The sequence below is a fragment of the Corvus brachyrhynchos genome, unplaced genomic scaffold (genome assembly GCF_000691975.1).
Source record: "Corvus brachyrhynchos isolate BGI_N302 unplaced genomic scaffold, ASM69197v1 scaffold68, whole genome shotgun sequence".
Classification (NCBI taxonomy): domain Eukaryota; kingdom Metazoa; phylum Chordata; class Aves; order Passeriformes; family Corvidae; genus Corvus; species Corvus brachyrhynchos.
Window position 1 is genome coordinate 26,708 of NW_008240039.1, and position 7,699 is coordinate 34,406.

The window sequence follows — 7,699 nt, forward strand, 5'->3', positions numbered from 1 at the left end:
TGGCCCCCAGGCCGGCCCCGAACAGCTCGCTCGGAGCAGCCGCGAGCAAAGACAGCCTTGCCAAAGCGCGGCGACGCTTCTCTCCCGTCTCCACTACCGGAAAGAACGAGCGCAGCTGATTAAAAAAAAACCCACCAAAACCCAAACTTGGTCACCTGGCCTGTTCAGCATGGAGAAGAACGAGGGGAAACCTCGTCGTAGCCTACACCTTACTGGTGAGGAGCAGCGGAGGGGTAGCTCCGATCTCTGCGACCAGTGACAGGACCCGAGGGAACGGCTGGAATGATGTCACGGGATGTTTAGGCAAATATATCAGGAAAGGATTCTTCCCGCAGAGGATGGTCGGGCACTAAACAGGCTCCCAGGGCAGTGGGCACAGCTCCCAGGCTGCCAGAGCTGAAGGGGTGTTTAGACAAGGCTCTCAGGGACAGGGTGGGATTGTTGGGCTGTGCGGTGCAGGAGTTGGCCTGGATGATACTGTGGATCCCTTCCCACTCAGAATATTCTGTGATTCTGTGTTTTCTAGCAAAAAAAACCCCAAAACAAACAAACCCCAAACAAACAAAAAAAAAACCACCAACCAACCAAACAAACCACAAAAAACACAAAGGAACAACAACAACAAAAAAAACCACCCAAAACCCCTCCAATAACTTAAGGGTAGAAACAAACCAATCACAGTCCCCACGGACACTTCTAACAAGGCCTGAGTACTGGAGCAGCGTTTCCAGGGAAGATGAGAGGTCCCCATCCCTGGGGAGAAGTTCCTTGTGAAATCAACTGAAGCGTACCCAGGGCTCTTCCAGTTGGGCAGGAGGAGACTCCACGTGCACTTGAAGATACTTTTTTCACAGAAGCTGTCAGAAGAGGATGGAAACATTAGAGATGCAATCATTTGTTATTGGCATCAGCCTGGCAGTGCTGGCATTGAGTGTTACCTGTAAGGTGGGAAAGGACACAAACCCTCTCAGCAACAGAGACGTGAGCAATACCAGCTGAGTCATGTTGGCATTTGAACAGCATCATTCTGCACTGGGTAGGAAGAACTGATCCAACATGCCTCTGCAGATCTCATGCAGGTATTTCCTGAGGACGTTGGGAAGAACTAGATTAACCAGGCTGACTAATGCAGTTTCATGGTAACTCGGTTCTGTGTCTCGTACTTGTCTAGTCTGACACTGTCCCCAACAACTGGTTCATTGCTCAAAATCAATGTCTTCATTAATTCCTCAAGATGTTTGGGGGTTTTTTGTGCTTCTCCTCCATTTACTGCCCTGCTCGCTGAGCTTGTATAAAACAATTTTGCAGGATTGCTAGAAGTTTAAAACAGCTAGTAATTCTAGCCCTGTCCTTTAATAACCAGTAAGTGTTTGCTATAACATGGCTTAATTCTTTCTAAACCCAATTTCCCCTATCTTTATTGAAAGACTTAATGGTTATATCTCATAATACAGTATTATAAACTTCTGAACTCCAAAGCCATGATGGCTAAGGGACACTCATGTTCTTATTGCTGCTTTTCTGCCTCTTAAAAAAAAGTTCAGAAGAGCTCATCTACACAAGTTTTCCTGAGCTGTAGTCACAGGAAGGACAAGGCTGTGAGCAAGAGAACCACACGGAGGAGGAAAACACTAGTGGCAGGAACATGGTATTTTCCACCTGGTCTTGTCTCTTTTATAAGGTGAACTGTCTGCCTTCAGTAGTATCACCCTCTAGGTAAACACTCAATTTTTTTTTTTTTTTTTTTTTTTTTTTTTTTACTTTGCAGTGATAATACTAAAAAGCTATACATTAATAATTGCTGTATGGTTTTAATCTGTCGTTTTCCATCTGGATAATTGCCATTCTACATCTCCAATTTTATTCTGATACTTTACTAATGGGCTTATCTGGTCTGTCAGTCACATTAGCCAGGAGTCACACCAGAGACATCTGTAACACAGTCAGTATTTATTACAAGATCTATATGAACAGGAAGCCACACAGAGCTGGCATTAGCAGAGCTGTGAAGTCCTGCCTGCCATCATCATAGTGAAAAAAATGTACTGCAGAGCTTTGTCTAACCAGCTCAGCAACTCAACCTGTGGACTGTAGCATATTATTATAAGGAAAACTATTTGACCACCTTTTTCTCCCCTCATCTGCTCCTTTGTGGCACTCATCCAATCTGTGTACTCAGTATCCCCCTAGCCTGACCTTCTTTGCACTGGTCAAAAAAAAAAAAAAAATTAAAAATAAAGGGTTATTAGTAAGGACAGATGATTCTACTGCTAGAAAAGGTTAATCCAGTACCTTGCATTAATGGCTTCTGCTGAGAGTATTTAAGGCTCCCACTTTAGATTTCTTCAAGTGCAAAAATTAGCTCCCAGCACCACTGAAGCTCAGCCCATCTAGGCCAGTGTGACTTTAGACTCAGTCTTATCATTTAATTACCATTTTTCAACGGAGTTGTGAGAGGAGCTGCCTAGGCACAGGCTAACAAGAGATGCTAATGCTCCTGAAATGCCTACATTTTCTAGTGATCCACAACATACATCCCAAAGCCAGTTCTGGTGTTGCCAAGTCAGCATGGAGACAGCCAGTGTTGTTTGAACATGCTGTGAGGATGGAGCGGTAATTGCAGCGTGTCAACATTACCTGCTGCACTATTTCCACTCAGAGTTTAGCAATAGTGCTGTTGAAGAGGTCGTTGTGGTGCTGAGCCAGAGCGACCTCCATCTCACACAGCATCTGGTGGTAATTTCACTAATGAGCAGAGTAAGCACCAGCCCTGAACTAGATTTCATGCAGGTAAAAGCTTGACGAGAGTAGGGAGCTTTGTGCTGGCTGTAAAACAGGGAGGGAGAGAGGGGCAATTAGCCGTAACAGAGACTTCTAACAGAGACTTCTGCTCCAAAAGCTTCTTCCTCAGTTTTGGCAACAAACAAGCTTAGAATTAAGCAAATGTTACTATCCATTTTCTGTGTGAATTGGGATTGTTGCAGCACTTTCCTTCTGTTATTTTGCATTTTTATTAGGTTTAAGTTAAGCAATTAACAGTAGCATTGCTCTTGAAGTAACTACACCAGTGGGCATACCACTAGTTAATTCACCAATTCCCTCACACTGGCAATTCCAAGGGCCCATGGGTGCAGACAAATACAATATGTGATGCTAGCCATCATGTATATTGACTTAAGTGTGCCCACAGGCACAAAACAAAATGCAATACAATAACTATTTGCTGCTCTAGGTTAAGTGTGCTCATGGGTACAAGCAAACTCAATGTAATGATCAGCTGCTCACCCTCCCAAAAGCACTTGGGATGAAAAACAACATCAATGGGCACCTAAATATAAGCTCCTGATACAAAAACATCATGCAACTGTGGGTACTGAAAAACATGAAGTGCCTGGGCCTGTTCCTAATCACAGAGCATTAAATGGTGGGAGAATTTCATGAATAGTGGCGTATCAGTGTAATCAGATTGTAGACAGCCTGATTTTGTCATTAGTTAATAAATCCGACTTCTCTTCCGCACTCAGTGGGAGGCTTTTATTTTCCCCCACAACATCAAGTTTCTCAGAACAAGGCAGGAATATAAGGAGGATGAACAGTTTCTCTCTAAATACCTGCCATAATTAGAGCTTTCCATTCACAAGCAAGTTATCAACATAAAAATTTACTCATACCCAGCAGCCTAAAACAACTACTAAAGAAAAGTTTCCCTGGAACAAATTAAGTAGCTTGCACCCGTGTAAAGTACCTGGAAAGATCACCTAGTCCATGGTTCTCACACTCCTCCTAATTCCCTCAGTTAAAACACTTAAGACTTCATTATAGTGCCTGAAATATTTTAGGTATTTTTCCCATGATCCTATGAAATGATGATTCCAATTATCTCATTTCTAATCCACCTGAGATAGTTTAGTCCTGTTTCTTAAGGAGGAAGAGTTTCCCCATTCCTTTTGATTCATATCCTAATTTACTTAACTCTTCCAAACTGATTAGAACAGGCATTTTTTAATCTCTCAGCAAACACAATCAGATTTTTGTCGATTTGGCTTGTCTAAAGTTCCAGAAGGGCTCAGTGGCCATCAGTCTGGGTCCTTTCAGCCCTAGCAGCTATTGGGTGAGGCTGGTTGGAGTCCATGTCACTGGAACTCCGGGGCTCAGCCATCCAGGTGCAGTGGTGTCCTGGCTGCTACTCAGCAAACCCAGCTTCAGCAAACAAAAGGACTGGCCTGGCTGAGAGCTCCGGTAGCAACTAAGAATCTTCTGTAGTAACTGGAAACCCAAATGGTGACAAAAGGCCCCTCTGAGCTCCAAAGCCACTGCTGGCTCCTACCTTTGCGAGCTGCGAAGAGTTCAAAACGGCAGTGGGGATTATCTGCCATCTCCACCCTCTTGTTTGAGTGGTACCTGTGGGAACTGTCAAACGTTTGCATCTTGCACACAGAGAATGCAAAATTCACTTTGCTCTGTTTTGTTTGGCAGAGCAAGATCAAACCCTCTGCAAGTCATCTCCCTTGCCTTTCTAGAGCATCCAATAGCAGAGCGTGGGAAGAATTTCTCCCTGGGATTCACAGAGGTATCTAGTCAGTTCCCAGAGCTCAGTTCCCGGTGCTGATGTGCCAGGCATCTTCCAAAGGAATTTGATGCCTTGTACAGTGTACTGGAGCTGGGATTCAGAGAGTCTTTTTGGCTAGATTCTATAGTAACTCCTAGCATGGAAGAGCATGAACTTCTATCAGCGTAGGTTGGCATAAACCGAAGGATAAAACCCACTGACTGGGAACTGGTCCACAAAAATTGCATGTGGTGGTGTGTGACAGGTTCTAAATATTGAGTGCAAACACTGGAATTTACACAGGGGGTTGGAAATAGACTCCTTCAAAAGCCACAGGTGGCTGGGGTAAGGTGTAACAGCTATTCCTGTAACACCTGGAATAGTGTGAAGGACAGCTTTGGCAGGATCTATTCGCAGGCTGTTTTGTCTAGTTTTCCTTCTATGTTTTTTCTGCTTTTCGCTCAAGGACAGGGCAGACAGTCTGAGTATTTTTTTTTTTGCTGGTTTTGAATGATGCACATTGAAGCAAGAGCTGAAGGGTAAGACAAAGACTGTTTTTAAAATAGTTACGCTTTAGTGCCTGGTGATATTTTTTCGAAATACATTTACTGAAGATTTATGTAAAATCTATCTTTTGTCTACTTAAAATATCTCAAATGGATGTACAGGTCAAAATTTAATGCATATGGGTTTTCATTATTTTAAATCATTTGCAATATAAATTATTTACTATGACATCAGACCTTTGTTCTTTGGCTGTCCACCATAAATTGAGGACCACCCAAATGTCCAGCCTAAGCTGTATTTCTGCATTCCCTGCCCCAGTATCTATAATCTCAGTTCTGTGATTCTTCATGTAAATGACTTTCAACAAGGAAAGGAAGGGAACACATTATTTGCCTCAATACAGGTAATTCTGAAAGAGGAGCAAGACCTTTACATGAGAAATAGTTGACATCCACAGAAAGGGGAGAACTAATGCTTGTAGAAGTGAAAGTCATTCTTGATGAGAGTGGTGAGAGCTACAGATCAACCAAATGTGACCAAATGGACTTTTTGTGTAGTTGAAACTGCCAGAGGTGATTGACTTCTATCTTTCTCTCTCTGAATTTTTTAATGTCTTCTTTTTGCCCTTAAATTTATAATGCAATTAATTAATCCAGTTCTGGCCAGTAATGTTGTAGGTAACCATTTGGAAAACTGAGATATTGGGATAAGCCAGGCTCCCCAGGGTCATTCTGCAAGCCCATAGTGAAAAACCGTAGTGTCACCTGACACCCAGAATTGTGCTGTCATGACAAACTTGCTCCTAACAACCATAAAAATCTTGAAACACTCACACTTTTTGAAAGACCTTGTGGAAACTGCATTTGTTATCATGTTCGCAAGTTGTCCTATGACAGGTTACGTATACAGACCTTTGGATCCATCACAGCCTATATTTGAAGCCTTTCCAGCTCAGAAGTTACTGAAAATTGTTGCCACCCAACAGCTCTTCTGTGGCTACACTACAATAATTAAACCCTGAATTCAACCCAGTTTCTTCTACATAGATGTCATCTCAAAACCTATGACATCAAGACTCTGCCACGCCTCTCATTTCTACTCATGAAACTGAAAAACACTTAAATCTGAAACAAACGTATTTTTGCAAGCTTCCCACACCACAAAACCTCAGCCTTGACACAGCCCTCTTCCTGCTCTGTCAAAGGATGGATTTTTGTTTTCACAGTTTCATGCATTATTGCTCATGCATGTAGTTTTAAGTATACCTCCGAAATTTGACCTGCCTGAAGAATTGTACCAATTCTGAGCAATATCGTAAATTACAGCAACATCCTAAGGGGAATCCTACTGCTGACATCCAGGCTATCTGTGCAGTCCTCTAGGTATAAGTGTGTCTGACAAGGCCCATTTCTCTCTCTTTGCTGTCTTTCCTAGAGTGTTCGTCGTAAACCAAAAACTAGCACTGACAGCAATCTTAACCCTGAAGTCAGAGCAGGGTCAGATGTTGTGGTGGGCCTGCATACGCTTTCCTGCATTCGAGCTTCCAGTGGCTTTACCACGATGAGATCCAGTGAGAAAATCTCAGTGTAGTCCTGATTTATGTGCAGGAGTGCAGAGGAGAGCAAAAGCTTTTAGTGTCTTGGGAAGCAGTTAGGGATTAAGGCCAAGGAAAGGACAGTCGTGTCAATTACATCCTAAAAAAAGAAAACTCAAGTGAAAGTCCTGGCTCCTGGACTGTTTCTGGGCTGGCGGATGTTCAGAGTTTCCTTGGCAGATCCTCCCGAAAGCTAATGGACCCATTTAGATCCCCTCCCATACACCATGGCATCAGTTTGACCATTCTGAAGGAGGCCTGGTGGGAGTCTGATAATTCAGCATTTTTTCTGAAATTAAATTAGGGAATGCATTTAATATTTTAAGATCTCTGATGCTCTCTTGTCAGGAATCTCCACTGAACCCAGCGCTTCATTTCAGATGTGGCTGAGGGAAGAAAACCTCATGCAAAGTGCAAGGCTGACACCTGGAGGGACTGCGAGAGGCAGATGGGGAGCCTGGAGCAGCCACACATCCTGCAAAACAGCTGGGTGGGGGAAGCTCAGAGTGGGTGGCAAGATCCCAGGATTTGAAAGTATGCTTTTCTAGTGAAGGGATGCTCTCAATATGCTTCTCTCTCCCCTTTTCCAACAATAAAGAAAAATACAGATTTCTATTTCAGATTTTCCATGCCTGTTTTTAGGAGTAGAGAAGAAACACAGGAGCTATGACTGTGTCACTTAATTATTCACTTCTTCCATGCTCAGGAATGTTTGGATCAAAACTTATCTTGGTCAATAAGTTGCTACAAATAATGCAAGGTTGTTTTATCAGTTGGTTGGTCTAACATATTTGAACTGCTGCGTATCAGACTTCCTACTGCTTTGCCATTTGTGTAACTGCTGAAAAACAGACTTGCAGAGCGATTCCGGCGGTCAAAGCTGCAGCTGGAAGATTTGGCATTAGGTAGAGTTTATTCTTTTCACGTCTGGTTCTGCCAGCACCCACGGTAAGGCTTTTCCTGAAGCTGATCCTAATCAAGGAAAGCAAGGCAGCTTCTAGGACAAAGTCTTCATGCTTTTTGAAGTTTCTTTCCAGCCTGGCAATCAC

The 7,699-nt window shown here is 43.1% G+C and overlaps 2 long non-coding RNA genes across 4 annotated transcripts in view; one reads left to right on the forward strand and one right to left on the reverse strand.

The window, feature by feature from the left end:
- Positions 1 to 675: 675 nt before the first annotated feature.
- LOC108449086 lies at positions 676 to 1,030 on the reverse strand. Its single transcript, XR_001865192.1, has 2 exons — positions 939 to 1,030; positions 676 to 857 (listed from the first exon to the last, which is right to left on the reverse strand). It is a non-coding gene; the product is annotated as an uncharacterized LOC108449086 (long non-coding RNA).
- A 266-nt stretch (positions 1,031 to 1,296) lies between these two features.
- LOC108449085 overlaps positions 1,297 to 7,699 on the forward strand; it is a 10,236-nt gene continuing 3,833 nt past the window's right edge. For 2 of the 3 annotated variants that reach the window (XR_001865189.1, XR_001865191.1), the window contains exon 1: positions 1,297 to 7,184. This is a non-coding gene — a long non-coding RNA (uncharacterized LOC108449085). The remainder of the gene's footprint in view (positions 7,185 to 7,699) is intronic. The other variant, XR_001865190.1, reaches the window with a different exon arrangement.